The sequence below is a fragment of the Ambystoma mexicanum genome, chromosome 14 (genome assembly GCF_040938575.1).
Source record: "Ambystoma mexicanum isolate Mex_15411 chromosome 14, UKY_AmexF1_1, whole genome shotgun sequence".
Taxonomy (NCBI): Eukaryota; Metazoa; Chordata; class Amphibia; order Caudata; family Ambystomatidae; genus Ambystoma; species Ambystoma mexicanum.
The window spans coordinates 294,048,887-294,067,293 of record NC_090940.1 but is presented as its reverse complement, the minus strand read 5'-3'; positions in this window follow the sequence as shown (position 1 = coordinate 294,067,293).

The window sequence follows — 18,407 nt, the reverse complement described above, 5'->3', positions numbered from 1 at the left end:
GGTTGGCGAGGTAGGACTTGAACCAGCATAGGACAAGGTTGCTGATCCCCATGTGCCTATGTACAGTGTCCGTAAGTGCCTGGTTGTTTACTGTGTCGAAAGTGGCTGAGAAGTCGAGTAGAACCAGGAGGCATGGGTCGCCGTCATCAAGGATGTTGAGGGTGTCTTCCACCACTTGTATGGTTAGTGTCTCCGTGCTGCATATGGGTCTGAACCCAGATTGGTAGGTTTGGAAGTGAGTGTTGCTGCAGTTTTGTGGCTACCGCTTTCTCGATGATCTTACATTGGAAGGGAAGTTGAGTGATGGGGCAATAGTTACCTAGAATGTCGGGATACAGAGTGGGTTTCTTTAGTAGGGGGAGGATTTGTCCTGTTTTTAGGGTCAATGGGTAGGGGCCTTGAGTTAGGGAGCTGTTGATGATCACCAGGTTCGGAAGGAGAGCTTCTGTGGGGTGGGTCTTGAGGATGGATGCATGGAGGATGTCGTCTGTATACGATGTGGCTTTGATGGTGACCAGGGTTTCTACCAGGTCCTCTGTTGAGAGTGTCTTGAATGTTGTCCAAGGTGTGGAGATTTCGTAAGGAGGAACGTGAGGTGGGCCTGTGGCAAGGAGTAGCAAGAAAAACTCGTCCTTGGACTCTGGCTGAAGGTACAGTCTGCCTTACATCTTCCACCAGAGAAGGAAGGCCAGGACCTTCAAAGAGGATAGCAAGGTCCCTCCACTAAAGATTTATCAGGGAACAGAGGGAGATACTGAATCCAGAGGACTCTCAAGCCGCTCCAGGACCGGTACACAGCCAGCACACAGCGTGCCCTGCTAGGCTGTGCAGCACGATTCCTAGATAGGAAGTGCCAGAAGGTCTCTGAACCCGACACCAAGAACAAGGCAACTGCCTGCAACACACTCCTCAGCTTTGCAACGTCCTCCTTAAAGGACGACATGAGCACAGTGAAGAAACTGGGAGAAGTGCCTCGACGAGCATCTAACGAAGTCCTTGAAAGGACATTTCCGAGCCAGTCGAGTTCCTTGAGCTGCAACTGACTGCAACACTGACCGTTGTTAAGCCGCAGTTGCTTAAAGACATCTGAGACATCTCTACCAGTGCTTCAGAACCACCGACCAGCACTTAGACAACGATTCCTGACCCCGACCTGCCGTGTAGGCCAGCCTGCAGCCATTCGTCAAGCTTCGCGCGACGAAATGTCCTGCTGTCTGATACCCACAGCTGACTCCCGTCTTGAACTCTGTCACAGAAGAATGCAAAGTGCACTGAAGCCGACTCGACCCTGTCGAGCACCAAATACACCTACAGCACAAGGTACATTGTGGTTCTTTCCCCCTGGTCCTTCCCGGAAGGCCCCTAGAAACATTTTAAGACCCATTGCTCCCTTTGAGCTGCAGCCAAATAACCTTGAACTGGTGCAATTATTTACCGAACCAGCAACCTTCCAGTCAGTATCCAGAGTGCATCCCTTTCACTTCTTTGAAACTGTCTATCCTCTGCATTCCTGTACAGGGTGGGTTGTATTTCGTAGTGTTGCTAGAACTGTCTGTTGTGATATAAATAAAGTAGATATTTTTGATACAACCTTGACTGGATAGTACCTTTTATCATTGGGTGATAATTGTATTTTCGCTGTATTGCAACGAACCAACGATCCACAACCTTTTGGAGATAAGCCTGCCGTTCCGTCCACGTTACCAAAATTGGACAAGGAGGTTTATAATTTGCTTGTGTTTCCAAACTGTTCAAACCCCCTCTGGTGTAATAGAGGTGTGGTGCTGATTGATCGCTTAGAAACCGATATTCATCCCTGGACCACTGATGCCCCAGAAGTTGATGTGTCACAGTCATTTTCACAGTAGTGGAAAGAAAACATGTGTGTGATGACAATTTTGCCTCGGGGAGAGACCCCAGACCCAGTAGCCAAGAAATAGCTTTTGGGGCGAGAGAGACCATAGAAGTCGATAGCTACTGGGGGTGATTGCCCAAGCTATTTCAAAAACATTTTACGAGTGGGTCCTGATAAAATGTTCCTTTTATGCTCCTGGAATACTCGGGGGTCCTCTCATTACACCTTTGAGGTTTTGTTTTAGAGCATATTCATATTTTTCTCATACTGGTATTGCACGAGACCTGTTGTTTGACAAACCTGATTAGACGGAAGGTCCACCATCCATGCATCTGCTCTGCTGGGCCCAAAGTGTGGAACACAGGGGTCCAGGGGTCTCTTGATATCAGCATGTAATCGGTGGCCTATAGAGAAGTCTAAGAGGAGTATGGATACAGCACTTGCTGGTGTTATGAAATGGAATAAGGAGTTCGAAAAGGAGATTTACATCATACATGTGTATGATCCCCCAGAAATGGTTTGTCATTAAAACACACTTAACACGGTTAGGGTCCTGCTTAAAGAAATAGATGAAGCTGCTACAGCATTTATTTGTGGTGATTTTAATACGAAGACTCATCAGACATTGGAATTTGTATAGATAAAAATGTCTCCTGCCCTGCTATTAGAGAATCGCATGGCGAAGGGCATGTCATGAGCCAATATGCTCTGTCAGCACAAGTATATAGTGCTTTATGTTCATCGTCCTGGGGATGCCCAACTGGGAATTACAAGAGTAGACGGGAAATGTGCCAGCACAATTGATTACAACAGGGCTCTTGTAATTGACATGGCAATCTGTGTCGTCAGGCCTGGGAGTGGCCATTTTCCGTAATGGGTTGGATTCAACGTCGAGCGGAATGTGTTTCCTCATGAGAGGTGTGGAGCTGTAACCATAAATAGAGGTCAAAGTTGAATAAAGTGGAATCCTACAGAGCTAGCGAAAGCCAGCCATGCAGCAGGCAGAGAATTAGGGAACTCTATAACGCAACTTGAGGATGATGGAGATCTATATGCTGAAGATGTGATATGTAGATTCGAGGAAACCATTAGTATAATTAGCACCCGGGTCCATATTAAGAGAGGGTATGGGAACTATGATGATGATTGTAATATTGAACTGTTTTGGAAATGAACATTTGATATGGAAGTACAACAATCAAAAGAATTGCTTAGGGATATTCTGCAGCTGGCAGACAATGCTGGTGGTACTACTTGCGTCCTTGCCGAAATCAACTACTGGCTTAAGATTGTGTGCCACGCCAGAAACAATCAGCAAAGGCAGTTGTGGAAGATGATTAATTCTTTAAAAACGGTGCCTGCTGTAGTAAACGTTGCATCTAGTTCTGATTGGAGACCCATATAGCCAATACATTAGGTGCCATGAACAGTAATGTGACCCCAGTGTTGATTGGTGAAGAAAAATGGGAATGTAAAGTTACTGTTCCCAGAGCCTGTGAGTGTAATAACAACTTCAAATTCGTCACAGGCTGTGGGTCCTTATGCAATGCTTTAAGTGGGCCAGGGCCAGTCGGGCCGGGCCCCTGCAGTCACCAAAGAGTGGGGCTGAGCCAGTGCCCTGCCGGGGCCCCCCAGTCCCACCACAACATTGGCAGGACACATTAACCCTCCGCGGCCGCAACCATGACGGGAGATGCGCCGGCCATTTTCGAGTGGCTGGCTGGCATCTCTGTGACTTCATCGGGTCACAAGAGGAAGTTACTGCCCTTTTGTTTCCCTGCCCCCTCCCCAGGTCACTGAGGTGTCTTTGACCCTCAGCAAACCTAGGGACTCTGTTCTAATTTCTATTATAGAAGATGGCTTGAAAAGTATACAATTGAAGCCATCTTTTATAAAGTTTTGCCGATAGACAAAGACGCCTCGGACTTCGTTTCCGTCGTCAAAGCTTTATAAAAGATGGATTAAATTGTGTACATTTCAAGCCATCTTTTATAAACATAGAAATATTTCTATTTTTAAAAAAGATGGCTTGAAGAGTACACAAACCGTTAGATATGCACACAAATATATAAACGTTATATTTGTGTGTGCATACATTACTATGGTTTGTGTACTTTTCAAACTATCTTGAAGTACACAAACCATAGTAAGGCACGCAAACAAATATATAAATGTAAGCATTTACATATTTATGTGCGTACCTTACTATGGTTTGTGTACTTTTCAAGCCCTCTTTTATAAACATAGAAATATGCAACATATTTCTATGTTTATAAAAGATGGCTTGCATAGTACACAAGCCATAGTAAAGTACACATACAAATATATAAATGCTTACATGCATTTATATATTTGTTTGCGTACCTTACTATGGTTTGTGTACTTTTTTAGGCCAAGCCCGTCCAGCAAGTCACGCCCCCAAATTAGCCCCGCCCCTCGATTTTTTACCCCACTTAAAGCCCTGTCCTTACGGGACTTGCAACGCAGTAACTCACATGAATCCAGTCTTGTCAGCTGAGGCGCTTCCTTTGCTATTTTTAAGTCTTAGTCAGAAGGGTGTTTTGCCGTGTTCCGGGAAAAATAGTGTTATCCGGCCGATACACCAGAAAGGCAGTAGGAAGAATCCAGGGAACTACCGTATATTCGCGCCGCTCAACATTCCATCCAAAATATTTGCTAGTGTTTTATTAAGTGAGCTCAGGGATTGGGTGGACGGAAATAACATTCTGTCGCATAACCAGATGGGATTTCGTAAGAAAAGCAGTGCAATTCACAATTTAATCACCCTAGTAACCAATATAAGCTGCCTTCATTGATTTCAGTGCAGCTTTCCACACCATACCTCGGAGCGGCTTTGCCACACACTATTGGCATGGAACATACCACTGGGTCGTTCATCTATGATGATCCAGCTTCATGCCAATACTCGCGTCAGAATTATACTAGACGCCTCAGGCCGGGTTACCGATTGGATTCCTACCTGTTGAAGAGCAAAGCAGGGCTGCATACTTGCCCCGACTCTTTTTAATCTGTATCTTGCCGATCTTAATGACGTATTTGAGTATCAGAGGGCATGCCCAGTAAGATATGGTGCAAATACCTTTGGTTGGCTTGGTTGCACAGATGACTTGATATTGCTTGACTACACCCCGAGGGGGTTGCAGAGGTTCAACTGCAGGCTCTGGGAGAAAATGCTGCGGTCAATGGTCTCAAAAATAATGTTGGTAAAACGAAAATGATGATATTTGCACCACAACGCACTAAGCCTAAAATGTGTTGCTGTGTATTAGATAATAAAAGCGGTGAAGTGGTGTCTACTATCTTGGGATAGTAGTTGATGAACAGCTAAAATGGATTTAGCAGTTGGGTAGTGTTCAATCTAACTCTACCCAACATGCAAGGGCCATCAGTAAATGTATGGGTAAGCCAGGGGGACACACTACAGGGACTATCTCAACGTTATATAGAGCTCCAATACTTCTCAGTATGTTCTATGGTGCAGAGGTCTGGGCATGGAAGTTTGCCGGGTCGTTGGAGGCATTAGAAAGCAAAGTGCTCAAGGTTCTACTGAGGCTGCCAACATCTTTGCCTACTGACAACATACGATTGGAATTGAAACCACAATGCATTAATGCCTCGATTTTTTGCAAAAGTCTGATGCTTTATGGGAAGTTGCATGGGCTGGCTCCAGACGCCACACTTGCTTGGGTGGTATCTGCCATGCATGCCCATGCATGCTCCATCACGTAAGTCTTCTCATGGCATGATGTTTGCCACTGCTGACCAGTGGGGTTTATTCCCAGAGACGCAGAGAGCATCCATGTTGTCTATAGTTAAAGGGATGGTCTAGTAAACATTTTTATTTAAAAAATAGATAGGCAACATAAAAAAAATACTAGCATTCTCTGTTTTAAAACTTCCTATGTAAAATTTTGAGCTATTCAAGCTCAAAATTTGCAAAAGCAATCACATGGGCGCATCCATTTTGTGAAATGGAGGCCCTCCTGTGCTGGCTTTTGCTTTTGCGGCACTAATGAAGGAAAAGCCAGCCAGCTGTAGTAAACAAAAGCTACCACTGGGTGGCTTTCCCTTCATTAGTGCTGTAGGCGGAGGACGGGGACCGGAGACCAGAGCAGGAAAGCTGCAGCTGAATCTCGGTAAGTGCTATTTTTTTTTTAAAAAAAAATAAGCACTAGCTGCGTTTTTTTTTCTAAGTTTTCCGGGCTGGAGGAGCCCGGAAAACTTAGAAATAAAACCGCAGCTTTAAAAACGTTGTATTTATGTTTGCGGTCGCTTTTGAAGCGACCGCAAACATAAATACAACGTTATTGTGTTGGAAAACGCTGCGGTTTTTCTTTCCAAGTTTCTCAGGCTCCTCCGGCTCGGAGGAGCCTGAGAAACTTGGAAAGAAAAACCGCAGCGTTTTACAACACAACCGCGTGTGTTTCTGCCTGCTGTGGCTATCACTTTGGGTCTCCGGTGCTCCCCTGGGAGCACCGGAGACCCAAAGTGAAAGCCACAGCAGGCAGAAACACAACGCGGTTATGTTTACATGCCGCATAGTGTTTCTACCTACAGCTGATTTCCCATTTGGGGCTCTCACCCAAATGGGAAATGCTAAATGCTGCGTTGTGTCTGGCAAAATCTGCTTTACCATTTGGGGCTCTCGGGCTCCCCGTGGGGAGCCCGAGAGCCCCAAATGGGAAAGCAGATTCAGGCAGAAACAACGCGGTTGTTTTCCGCAATGCCGCGTTGTTTCTGCCTGAATCTGCTTTCCCATTTGGGGCTCTCGGGCTCCCCCTGGTTGTTTTCCGCAATGCCGCGTTGTTTCTGCCTGAATCTGCTTTCCCATTTGGGGCTCTCAGGCTCCGAGCCCGAGAACCCCAAATGGGAAAGCAGATTCAGGCAAAAACAACGCGGTTGTGTTGGAAATCGCTGCGGTTTTCCTTTCCGAGTTTCTCAGGCTCCTCCGAGCCGGAGGAGCCTGAGAAACTTGGAAAGAAAAACTGCAGCGTTTTCCAACACAATAACGTTGTATTTATCTTTGCGGTCGCTTCAAAAGCGACCGCAAACATAAATACGTTTTTAAAGCTGCGGTTTTATTTCTAAGTTTTCCGGGCTCCTCCAGCCCGGAAAACTTAGAAAAAAAAACTCAGCTAGTGCTTATTTTAAAAAAAAAAATAGCACTTACCGAGATTCAGCTGCAGCTTTCCTGCTCTGGTCTCCGGTCCCCGTCCTCCGCCTACAGCACTAATGAAGGGAAAGCCACCCAGCGGTAGCTTTTGTTTACTACAGCTGGCTGGCTTTTCCTTCATTAGTGCCGCAAAAGCCAGCACAGGAGTGCCTCCATTTCACAAAATGGATGCGCCCATGTGCTTGCTTTTGCGAATTTTGAGCTTGAATAGCTCAAAATTTTACATAGGAAGTTTTAAAACAGAGAATGCTAGTATTTTTTTTTATGTTGCCTATCTATTTTTTAAATAACATTTTTTACTAGACCATGCCTTTAATAAGCGGTTAGTGAAGCAGTTATTATCTGAATGTGATCACGGGAATGCTTTGGTTGATCTTGCCACAAAGGTCAACATGTGTCATTTCTTCACATATGTACAGGAAAGATGCCCCACCGCTGGCTGTATGAGTGCCTTCCTAACGAATGTTACCGTCAGAAGATATCTAGGAAATAAATGGAATGGGGTTCGTTTTCTGGCGGTTGTGGGGGCTAGGTTAGGCATCCAGAAACAATTCCGCGTCTCTTAATGGAATGCGATGGCCTTTCCATGCTGCGATGCTTAGATCCTATAGTAATGGCACTAACCTGGATTTGCAGGGTGAGCTCTGTTGTCATTCTATGGGGGGTGATGATGCAGCCCGGATATTTTATATAGTTACATTCTGGGATTATATAATGGGGATCTTAAATAATGTATATTTTTAGGCTTGAATTATTATCATTTTATGATATATGGCAAATTGTGGAAGATGTTTTATGAAGTTGCTATACATGATCTATGATGTTTTATTTATATCGGCTGTGCGTTTTAAAGGAATGATGTATATAAAGTCTAACGATTGTAAATATACTACACAATAAAAAAATAAAAAATAAAGATTGCCTACCATTTAGATTTACATTTACTGTGGGAGTCTGATTGGCAGACAGGGCCAGCCAGGGCTCTGATTGGTTCAGTTTCAGTGAAATAGAATGTGATTTGCTAAGCGCCATCCATCCAAGACTCCATAGCGACATTTATATTTGCATCCCCTTTTGATTAAACCAATCCGACTGCTGATCTTTTGAAAGTAAATCTGCCTTGAAGCTTTTGTTAGTTTTAGTTAACTGTGAATGTGGTTATTATAAGGCACAGCTCACTTTCATGATGCATACACATTGGAGTCAAAGAGCATTTGATGTCACTTCCTGTGATGCCAACAGGGTTAAAGGTCATGGAAGAGCACTTATGCTACTCCTATAATTTTGTAGAAACATCCGCACTGCAAGGGTCTGAAGTAAGCATTGGCTGTCCATTTCCGTTCCTGGTCTACATATGGTCAAGCTATTTTCTGCTTCTTTTAAAGCATGCAAGAGCAAGCAGTGCAGATGGCCCACAAAGGTCAAGTTGAAAGGCACAGAGCGGGCATTCTTCTCAGAGGCAATAGAAACACTGTGTTTCACTGCCAGTGGCGGCTTCAGAGACCATGGGCCCGGTCCATGAAAGTGTTCCCTACTTCCCGGAGCCTTGAGCTATCCAACTAATTATGCAAGCGTTCAAAGGAGGCTTTGCAAACTTGAAAAATTCGGAGTTCTGACATATAACCCCTCCCAAATGTTGTTGGGGGACCAGGGAAGTCAGCAGAAGGGTTTTGCCGTCTGTATTTTCTTGGGCATGTGTTTAACACATCAAGTAAATACCTCTTCTCTAGCTGCTGCTCCTCTTGGCGCTGCACCCTATAGAACACAGTTGAGTCCTACGATAAATTTGGTCCAATTATACACGTTTCCTCTACGTTTTCCTTCTCATGCCTTCCTGAGCAGCTTCTCTATCCCTCGCCCTCCTCCGGACTCTGCACCCCCCCCCCACCACTATTGAATGATCTATTGTACTCCTTCTTTGCCTCTCTGGCAGGCAAAGCACTTCAACGCCATACACTATGGCAGGAGACACTATAGAAATGCAAGATAACATAACATAACAACTGCTTATGCAAGCAGGGAAAATAAAGGCAGTTTGGGCTAACACAAAAAGCTGTATAAAACCAGTTCAACCCATACACAGAAGTGCCATAGAAACATGTTCCTTGTGTTGCTTGCAGTACATCGCTGATCACAATGGGCACGGACTTTCCTACAGGGCAATGGCCGAAAGAACCGGGTCAACAGGCTAGTGTAGGCCAGTTTTTATGTTCAAAGTGGGCCCATTTTTGGGCCAAAGTAGGACAGCTTGCTGAGTTACTGCACTGTGCAGATGGTAATTTTGACCTAGATTACGATGAAATAGGCTTTAAAAGGCACTGTTTACAACAAAATGTACCAAAACCTCCCTAAATGCAGGGGGCCACTGCCGGTCTGAGCGTCACCATGAACTAGACTTTCCAAGAAGCAAGACGAACGGGCTGCAGAGAAGCAGCGTTTGTAGCCGGCCACAAGGTCTGCCTGCAGGTCCATTTAGTGAATAAGGGATCCTGCGTGCAGGAAATGCTGGTGACGGTTGTGATGAGTAGATTGCGCATCTCATCCTATTACTAACATTTCTCATGCATTACCTCCTTGGACTAAAGGTAATGCTGGTCACAGGATACAGTGAGCAGATGGCGCAGCTCATCCTATTACTAACATTTCTCATGCATTACCTCCTTGGACTTCAGGTAATGCTGGTCACAGGATACAGTGAGATGCTGGTCACAGGATACAGTGAGCAGATGGCGCATCTCATCCTATTACTAACATTTCTCATGCATTACCTCCTTTGACTTCAGGTAATGCTGGTCACAGGATACAGTGAGATGCTGGTCACAGGATACAGTGAGCAGATGGCGCATCTCATCCTATTACTAACATTTCTCATGCATTACCTCCTTGGACTTGAGATAATGCTGGTCACAGGATACAGTGAGCAGATGGCGCATCTCATCTTATGACTAGAATTCTTCATGCATTACCTCCTTGGACTTCTGGTAATGCTGGTCACAGGATACAGTGAGCAGATGGCGCATCTCATTTTATGACTAGAATTCTTCATGCATTACCTCCTTGGACTTCTGGTAATGCTGGTCACAGGATACAGTGAGCAGATGGCGCATCTCATCTTATGACTAGAATTCTTCATGCATTACCTCCTTGGACTTCAGGTAATGCTGGTCACAGGATACAGTGAGCAGATTGCACATCTCACCCTATGACTAGAAATCTTTATGCATTAAGCCCTTGGACTTCCGATAATGCTGGTTATGGGATGCAGTGAGCATATTTCACATCTTCACGAATTACCTCCTTGGACTTCAAGCAATGCTGGTCACGGGATGCAGTGAGCAGATTGCATATGTTCATGAATTACACCTGTGGACTTCAGGCAATGCTGGTCACAGCATGCAGTGAGCAGGATGCACATGTTCATGAATTACCCTCTTGGACTTCTGGTAATGCTGGTCACAGGTTGCAGTGATCAGATTGCACATCTTCATGAAGCACCCCCTTGGACTTCAGGCAATGCTGGTCATGGGATGCAGTGAGCAGATTGCGCATCTCATTTTATGGCTAGCATTTTTCATCCATTATGACCTTGGACTTCCGGTAATGCTAGTCAGGGATGCAGTGAACATTTTTCACATCTTCATGAATTACGCCCTTGGACTTCAGGTAATGCTGGTCACGGGATGGGGTGAAAATATTGCGCATCTCATTTTATGGCTAGCATTTTTCATTCATTACCCTCTTGGACTTCATGCAATGCTGGTCACGGGATGTGGTGAAAATATTGCACAACTCACCCTATGACTAGAATTTCTGCATGCATTACATAAACCCTTGGACTTCAGGTATTTCTGGTCATGGGATACGGTGAGCAGATTGTGCATCTCATCCTGTGACTAGAATTTTTGCATGCATTAACTCCTTGGACTTCAGGTATTGATGGTCACGGGATACAGTGAGCAGATTGTGCATCTCATCCTATGACTAGAATTGTTCATGCATTACCCCCTTGGAGTTCAGCTAACGCTGGTCACAGGATGCAGTGTGCAGATTACGCATCTTATCCTCTATCATTTTTCATGCATTACCTCCTTGGACTTCCGGTAATGCTGGTCACGGGATGCAGTGAGCAGATTGCACATCTTCATGGATTGCACCGGTGGACTTCAGGCAATGCTGGTCACGGGATGCAGTAGCAGGATGCACATGTTCATGAATTACCTTCTTGGGCTCCAGGCAATGCTGGTCACGGGATGCAGTGAGCAGATTGCACATCTTCATGCATTTCCTCCTTGGACTTCCGGTAATGCTGGTCACTGGATGCAGTGAGCATATTGCGCATCTCATACTATGACTAGCATTTTTCATGCATTACCCCCTTGGACTTCTTCACAAAAGTAAACGTGAAGTGGCAACAATCCAGTGATGTTGTTATTCCCGTTGTCATGCAGAGTGCGTTCTCTAAGTCGCTGATCATGTGACACTTTTGTAATCCTATATATTCCTGCACCATCCCTATGCTACAAAACTCAACAGTACTGATGGATACATTTCATCAAATAAAAGACAATGAGAACCCCAACGTAATGCATTTTCGTTGTGTGGGTACCCCATTCTGTTCCAGCAGCCCATGTCCCCGACCCCCCTTCCTGGTGCTCATTAAGGGGAACCTCTGGAAGAGTGATGAGGCCGCTGCCCCGCTCCGGGCCTGCATGGCGCCGCCTCCTGCAAGGCTTGGGGCCTGGCGGTGTAAGGTTACTGCATCATCCCACATTATCCCTGTCTAATGTGGAGCACTTGCAGCATCTCTTCATATTACTGTCTCCCTGATTTACAGTGATGGACTGGCTCATCAAGTCCCAGCTGCAGTAATCTGGGGATTGGAGTGGATCACACGTGGCTGCTGTCCAGGACCTCAAAGCACACCTGCAAGCCGGGTTTGGAGAGATGATGTGTAGTGTATTTGTACGGAGCCCAACTAGCTAGCACCCAATTGCACCACTGTGGTGGAGGTCGAAGTGAGCAAGACCAGACATTTTCCTGATACGGTATTTCAAGATCATTACTTCACTGAAACTTCTGCTGAGCTGGAACAAGGCTAAGTGTTTTTTCCCCAGCTCTCGATGGTGGGAGTGGACTGGGAACCAAAAGAGGCCCTGGAACTAACTTTCAAAGTAGCCCCAAATTTCACATTTTCAGCAAGCACAAACCTTTGCCTATGAGGACATTTAGAAATAAAATAGGTAACCACACAAAAGAGGCCCAGGGTGCAGAGGCCTACAGGGAAATCGCCCGATTCCCTATAGGCCAGTCCACCACTGCTAACTGGGGTCTAGGGTGGGGTGCAACTAGAGTGGCCAGACGTCCCGGTTTTTCTGGGACTGTCCCAGAATTTGGAGCCCTGTCCCCCTTTCTCAAGATTATGTTTCCATTGGAAACTGCAGTACTCCCGGTTTTTGGTAGTAGGTCTTCTTAGCTGGCAGGCAGGAATGCACAATCTCACGCAGAAGAATTTAAGATAGTATTAGTTTGTGATAAATTAATTATAATATGTGTTTCTTTGAACAGTAACACTGAAACCCCCTTCTCCTCCAAACGCTACTGAAGTGTAGTGCTTTGACAGCCTCTTTCAAGAGTTAGTCCTACTGTTATGTTAGTTGGCCTGTCCTGGTTTTTTACTTTTTAATCTGGTCACCGAAGTTGCAGTTTAACGAGGCACATTTAGAAAATGATGAGGTACAGGTGGGGAACTCATATTTATCACATTATGCATATATTCTTTATTTTCTTAAAAGCCTTTGGCAGAGCCTCGAAGGCAAACACACATAGCTTATCTCTTGGATGTTAACGTTTGGCTCTCTTGTGGGCGTTATAATTTCACTAATTTGTGCAATACATTTCTAACACTGCCATGCACATGTTGGCATAATCCATAATCCATAGTCAACCTCCTCGTCTCTCGTTAGAACAGTGTTATTGTAAAGGAATGCCATCTGATGAGGGTGGAATAGCCTGAGCTTTCTAGATTTTGAATACTAAAAGGATGCAGGTGATTCTGCTTCTGAAGGGGAAGTCTGCTAATCAGATCAACTTCCGTAAATGCTGTATTCCAAAATTCTAGTGCACACGTGCTGTAAACAGTCTCCTGACATCTATGGCACCAGCTCTGAGGTGGCACAGAGCAGGTTCAAAGGTCACATGCATTCCAGATGGCTGCTGGGAAATTAAGTTCCTGCAGGCAGAAGTGGATGTTCTACTATAAGCACATTGGATCTTAATGATACCATGGGCCTCATTACGACCCAGGCGGTAATCTTGCGTCATTACCGCCATGGTGTAATGAGCGTTTACGCCGTGGGCCGATGGCGTAAAGAGCGCCACATTACGACCCATCGCGCACGAGCATTACGCCATGGCGGTAATGCAATTAACGCCATGGCGGAAAAGGCCCCTACCGGCATCGTAAAGCGAGCAAGGTGCACTTCCGCCACCGTAAGTAGCGGCCACCGTAAGTAGCGGCCACCGTAATTAGCAGCCACCGTAATTAGCGGCCACCGTAAAAAGCAGAACCGGAAATAGCGTCATCGCGCCGGAACGGGAAACAGCACGTCGGCCATCTTTAAAAACACAATCCATTGCCATCCTACCGAACAACACCAGATCCAACCCTGACACCTGTCCCAACCAATCACCCACCCATCCAACTACCCAAAAATGCCTAAAGCTGTTAAGAAGGCATGTGACCGTCAGCGCCGGGAAAGATTCAGCTGGGAGGAACTCTGCATGCTTGCGGAGACCCTGCAAGACAACGCAGCTGTCGTTTTCTCCCCGGAAATTACCAGGACAGCGATAGGGAAAAAGAAGGCCATCTGGGCCTTGGAGGCCGAGCGCGTCAGCGCGGTGGGGACCATACCCCGCACCCCACAGCAGTGCAGGAAGCGCTGGGACGACCTTCGCATACGGGTCAGAGCCGTCATCTCTGCGAACCGCAACCTTGCCCTGGGTACCGGTGGAGGGTCGGAATCCCCACTAAAACTCCAACCGTGGGAGGAGATTTGTGCAACCACGATTGGCATGGAAGCCATTGAAGGCGTCGGAGGGATGGAAAGGGGAGCTCCGACATCAGGCGATGAAGGTAGGTGCCTCAAACAAGACATGCCATAGTCACTGCAGTCCATTCATGTGTAGCACAAGGTTGCCCTAGAGTGTAAATGCAACACATTTCCACACTGCCCATAGCCACATGCGAGCACCACCCTGTATACACTGCTGGCACCCGCATACCTGCATCCACATTCCACACTAAAAGGAGACAACCTGCATGGCCCTTCCTGAAATCTGCCTCATCTACTGACCAGAATAATGTCTATCATTGTCATTCCAAAGTCCGCAGACCCATCAATAACGCCCTCCCTCCTTTGCTCCACCACAGGCACAGATTCACACCCCGAGGACCAGGATACCCCTGCGATGATGAGAGCCAAGAAGGCCAATAATACCATCCCCGCACCCTCAACCTCAGCTGCAGTGAGGCAGACCCCACAACAAGCAGGACCCACTGCAAGCATACCGGACGTCCCACCGGCAAGCACCCCTGTAGTCAGCAGGCCAGCAGCAGCTGCTCCACCTCTACCAACATTGCCTGCCACAGAAGGCACCGGGTCAGCGGCCAGCAGCAACATGGGTGAGATAGCTGCAATAGCTGCATGTTCAGACTCAGACATTGAGGAGCACGAAGTCAGAAGCCCCACTGACCTACTACATTCCCCCTGTTTGTCAGACGCCAGCCCCCATGAGGATCACACACAGGGGCACACAGAGGTAGAGGAGTGGCCTTCTACCCCATGCCCAGTCCTCAGTCCACAGGAGGGGAGCAGCCCCTCCATCACACCACCAGCACTGGCCATGGGCCAGCAGGGGCAGCAGTCCCTCGAGGACATCACAGAACGGCAGCAACAACTGTCCACGATGCTGGCTGAGCATGCCGCGGAATGTGTGGGGGCTAGGGCAACCATTGAACAGGCCACGGAGACCCTAAGGGCCGAAGTAGCGCAGAGTACTGCCACCCTGGGGGATGCCATGCAGGCCATGTCCAGGGACATCTGTGCTGGACTTGCCGGCTTGCGTCGTGCGCTCACTGAGCTCACCCACACCCTACAGGACGTGCATGCACGGGGGCAGGCAGGGACATCCTCCACTGCCAGTTCTGCACAGAGCAGCCCCGTCCGACGTTCCAGACGTAACCTGCGCTCCACAGCCAGGGGTGCCCCGGGGGCCGGGAGAGGGGGCTTGTAACAGCCTGTGGCCACTGTCACAGGCATCTGTTGACACCTACATGGGGTGTGTTGGAGTGTGCAGGGGCGAGGGGGGAGGGGGTGTGTCACGACGTTTCATAGTTTAAATACACTTTTTTCTTTCCCAAAATGAAATATTTGGACATTTTCATTGCGTATGTGTGCTTTATTGGTGTACAGTCCACAGTGTGCATGTCCCAGAGACACACAGTGCCCCAAGTGCAGTCTCCATGTGATTCACACCAGCCGTGTGTGCAAGAAGCAGTGGTCGATGATACTTTGGCGCATTGCACGCCCCTCCTGTGCGTCGCCTCCTCCATGGGGTGCCGCCCCATCTGCACCCTCCTCATCCTCATCGTCAGGTGGTTGAAGTTCTGCGTCAGGGGGCAGGGGCACATTCCGTCTGACGCACATATTGTGTAGCATGACACATGCCATGACGATCTTTGCCACCTTCTCATGGTGGTACAGGAGTGCCCCAACAGACCTGCTGAGGCTTCGGAACCGTGCCTTCAATAGGCCGAATGTCTGCTCTATGACCACACGAGTACGTGTATGTGCACGGTTGAAGTCCTCCTCGTGCTGGTTCTGCGGGTTCCGGACTGGTGTAAGGAGCCACCTCTTCAGGGGATAGCCTGCATCACCTGTATGTAGGCGAGAATGTATGTGTCAGTCATGTCGTCTGATCAAGAACATGATGTGCCACCATGGCTTGCATCCAACTGTTACTTCGGCTCACTTCTACATGCACTAATTGATTCACACAATGCAACCAGTAAATGCTCATGGCTCCCATGGCCTGTTTTGCATGCCATCACCCAATGTATGCAGAGGGGTTGAGTGCATTGTGAGTGCCCATCCTCTGTCTCCGTTCTCTGTGTTACTCACAGCCAGGTGGAGTATGCATCATTCCCCCCTCCTTTCAGCCTGGTGGAGTATGCATCATTCCCCCCCCTTTCAGCCAGGTGGAGTATGCATCATTCCCCCCCCCCTTTCAGCCAGGTGGAGTATGCATCATTCCCCCCCCCCTATCAGCCAGGTGGAGTATGCATCATCCCCCCCTTTCAGCCAGGTGGAGTATGCATCATTCCCTCCCCCTTTCAGCCAGGTGGAGTATGCATCATCCCCCCCCCTATCAGCCAGGTGGAGTATGCATCACCCCCCCCCTTTCAGCCAGGTGGAGTATGCATCGTTCCCCCCCTTTCAGCCAGGTGGAGTATGCATCATCCCCCCCCTATCAGCCAGGTGGAGTATGCATCTTCCCCCCCTTTCAGCCAGGTGGAGTATGCATCATTCCCCCCCCCCTTTCAGCCAGGTCGAGTATGCACCACCCCCCCCCCCTATCAGCCAGGTGGAGTATGCATCACCCCCCCCTTTCAGCCAGGTGGAGTATGCATCATCCCCCCCCCCTTTCAGCCAGGTGGAGTATGCATCATCCCCCCCCCCTTTCAGCCAGGTGGAGTATGCATCGGTGCGTCATTCACCTGCCCACTTCCATGACATTGGACTCACCGAGTAGCCAGGATCTTGGGCCTGCATGTCGCTCCATGTAGCGTGGTATTGTGGAGTTCCTCAGGACCATAGAATCATGGGTTGATCCGGGGAATCGGGCACAACAATGTGTGATGATCTTGTTGGAGTCACAGACCATTTGCACGTTGATTGAGTGGAACTGTTTCCGGTTGCGGTACGGTACCTCCATGGCACGTGGAACCACCAATTCCACATGGGTGCAGTCGATGGCTCCAATGCAACCGGGTATGCCGGCTAGTGCATGGAAACCCACTTTGGTGTTTGCAATGTCCTGGGCAGTCCGTGGTAATGAGATGTGGTCGTCTGTGTGCTTGAGGAGGGCATCGAGCACTTGGATGAGTGTTCGTGAGAATAATGGTTGTGAAATGCCGTGCAAGTGCCCCACTGTGTGCTGGTAGGTGCCTGTAGCCAGGAAGTGGAGTACAGACACTACCTTCAGTAGGGGGTGGGTGGCGGTTGGAGTTTCTATCATGCTGACGATGTCGTTGTGTATCATGTCTACGATGGCGGTGATGGTGTCCCGGTCCAAACGGTACAGGGTGTGGATCTGCTCAGCAGTGAGGTTGAATGGATTGGCTCTGATGCGTGGGATTGGGGGCTGCCTGCGTGGTGGCACTGGCTGTGCTGGTGGGGCTTGCTGGGCCTGCCTTGCCCTCCTTCTCCTCCTGCGTCTCCTCTGTGCTGCCTGTTGTTGTTGTTGCTGTTGTAGCACATGCATTGCTATCAGGTCCTCCAGCCCCAACATTGCTAGTCGTATTGGTATCATTGTGGAGTGTGACTGGGTGTGGGAAGGGGTGGGGTGTGCTCTTTTTGTACTTCCTGAGTCTGTATTGCCTTCACCTGTGCTGTTTCTGTGCACCTGTGGCAGCTGCATTCACTTTACATGGCCCTTTACGGTTGGTTCGCGATGGCGTAATTAGCACCATGGCGGTAAGGTACTTAACGGGCTGGGTGATGGCGTTAGGTGCATGTCCGCTTGGGTCGGCATTTGCGTACCTTTCCGCCATGGCGCTAAGTACGGTGTGGCCGGTCGCGTGCGCGCACCCTTAGCGCAGTTAGCGGCAGCGTTAACTACGATGCCGCTAATGGCATCGTAGTTAACGGTCACAGGTCATGATCGGACCTGGCGGAAAACGATGGCGGTAACCATTTACCGCCATCGTTTTTCACTTAGCGCCAGGGTCGTAATGAGGCCCCATGTCTGTTATCTAGTCAGTCTGGTGGTGTGTAAATCTTTAAATATAAGCCATGCCTCAGGCAGTTGCTAGAGTTAAACAATTATAAAGCCACATCAATTTGCTATCACACTAATGTCAGCTCTGTGAGAAGGGACCTCTGTGACAGGACTGATGTGGATTAGTGTCTCCACCACGGCCATGTGGAACAATTACCAGGGTGATACTCCTTTGATGCTCCTGCAATTAGTTTAACACCTTCCCCAGGACATAGGTCCCTTCTGCCAGGAGGTATCCTGTGAACCGGTGCCACAAAGGTAGCACTGACATAATAAAGCACTCTAACACCAGGTGCGTCC